Consider the following 2,500-nt stretch of genomic DNA (forward strand, 5'->3'; position numbering starts at 1 on the left):
ATTAACCCCTTGAGATGTAACATATCATTTTCGATGGGGTCCCAAAATACATCGTATCACAATCACAACATAACATAAAACAAAACAAAACACAAATTAACAATACATTCATAAACAAAACTAAACACAAACAAAAAAAAAGCAAAATATGAAAACAAAGTTTGCTTAAACATCTTAAATGATGTAATAGTTTGAATATCAGCAGGTAAATTATTCCAGTCAATGGGGGCTTTAAATATAAAAGCTCTTTTTTTTATGACATAAGGAACAAAAAAATAGGTCTGAACAGAATGCCGAACCTGATAGTTTGAAAAAAAAAATGGTGCAAAATGTTGTAAATAACTAGGATATTTAAAATAATTACATTTGAAAAGAAATGGAAGCCAATGAATATGTCGTCTTGTGTGCAAAGATGGAGTGCATTATACAATGACGAGTATAAAAGGAACATCCCAAAACAAATCTGCAGAGTCTATTATATACTGTGTTAAGTGGAGCAAGATCTAATTTTGATGCAGTTTGATAAACAACAACACAATAATCAAAGGCTGGAAGTGTAAGTTGAGAAGCAAGTCTCTTACAAACACTAAATTTCTAGATTGATGTAAAGTACTAATTCCAAAATTAATTTTACGTAGAATATGATTAATATGTGATTTAAAGGAAAGTTCAGAATCAAGCCATACTCCAAGGTATTTATAGCATCAACTACTGCAAAGTAGAAACGTCTTTACATGATATAACACAAGAAGAAATTTTAGATTTTAAAAACCCTACTAAAAACAAAAAACATACGACTTAAGTACTAATTTATTATCCAAAACCAATCTTGTAAAATATTAAAATCCAAATAAAAAAATCATAATAAACAAATAACTGAATTTGTAAATATTAGATAAATATATGATGGTGTCATCAGCATAAAGTTGAACTTTACAATTATGGAAAATCTGGTCCTAATGTTGAACCTTGGGGGACACCTCTTTTTTGAACCGTAAAATCAGATTTATTCCCATTTAATACTACACACTGTTTTCTATCATGCAAGGATGAATTAAAATACCTAATTGAATTTTCATAAAGACCAATAGCATGAAGTTTATCTAAAAGTAAATATCGGTCAACTAAAAAAATTGGAAAAATCAAGAAAAATATCACCTGTGAGTTTACCAACATAAACAGCTGAGTACTCAAGATAGTTATGTTCATGTTATGTATAGGAACATTACATTATGTATTTTAACAGTGTTGCTCAATAAAACCATGTAATTACTTGGTTTTGATACTTTATTTGAGCCAATTATTATTGCCTCATCGTTAGTTTATATAAATAGTCATACTAAAGCCTGGTTTTCACTTAGGTCTACTTGTGTTACTAAAAAATATCAGATTACTCAGTTGTCAAAATAGTCAGTAGATTACTTGATTACAAAAATATTGATTAGTTACAGCCCTAGATTAGTTCAAATATTTCAAAATTCAAAGACAAATGTTTTGTCATTGAAAATTTCTTAAAAATAGTATTAAAATATTGTCTTGTTTTAGTGAACCGAGTATCTGTATTTTGTTTCATCTCGTGGGTTAAGTGTATTGTCACACCCCTAGTGTTGATAACCGGTGATATAGCTCATAATTCTCCAAGTGTATGATACAGCTCTCATTCTTCAGTTCAACCATAAATTCATGAAAAAAAAAATATCAATTTGAATAAGGAAAGCCATAACTTTGCCATAGTATCCTTTCAAATGTTAAAGAAAGGCTGTGTGTGTCTGAGTGTGTCTGTGTGTGTGTGTGTGTGTGTGTGTGTGTGTGTGTGTGTGTGTGTGTGTCTGTGTCTGCGTGTGTCTGTGTCTGTGTGTCTGTGTGTCTGTGTGTGTGTGTGTGTCTGTGTGTGTGTGTGTGTGTGTGAGTGTGTATGTCTGTGTGTGTCTCTGTGTGTGTGTTTGTGTGTCTGTGTGTGTGTCTCTGTGCGTGTATATGTGTGTGTGTGTGTGTGTGTGGGTGTCTGTGTGTGTGTGTGTGTGTGTGTGGTGTGTTTGTGTGTGTGGTGTTGTGTGTGTGTGTGTGTGTGTGTGTGTGTGTGTGTGTGAGTGTGTGTTTTGTTGTGTATGTCTGTGTGTGTGTGTGTGTGTGTGTGTGTGTGTGTGGTGTGTCTGTGTGTGTCTGTGTGTCTGTCTGTGTCTGTGTCTGTGTATCTGTGTGTGGTGTGTGTGTGTGTGTGTGTTGTGTGTGTGTGAGTGTGTGTGTGTGAGTGTGTGTGGTGTGTCTGTGTGTGTCTCTGTTTGTTTGTGTGTGTGTGTGTGTCTCTGTGTGTGTGTGTGTGTGTCTGTGTGTGTGTGTGCTTGTGTGTGTGTGTGGGTGTGTGTGGGTATGTGTGTCTGTGTGTGTGCTTGTGTGTGTGTGTGTGTGTGTGTGTGTGTGTGTGTGTCTGTGTGTGTCTCTGTGTGTGTGTGTGTGTGTGTCTGGTGTGTGAGTGTGTGTTTGCCTGAGTGTGTGTGTG

The 2,500-nt window shown here is 34.8% G+C and overlaps 1 protein-coding gene across 1 annotated transcript in view; it reads left to right on the forward strand.

The window, feature by feature from the left end:
* Positions 1-2,500, forward strand: part of slc2a9l2 (solute carrier family 2 member 9, like 2) — a 26,159-nt gene that overhangs the window by 18,996 nt on the left and 4,663 nt on the right. The window lies entirely within an intron of this gene.

This window comes from Cyprinus carpio, chromosome A14, assembly GCF_018340385.1.
Source record: "Cyprinus carpio isolate SPL01 chromosome A14, ASM1834038v1, whole genome shotgun sequence".
Classification (NCBI taxonomy): Eukaryota; Metazoa; Chordata; class Actinopteri; order Cypriniformes; family Cyprinidae; genus Cyprinus; species Cyprinus carpio.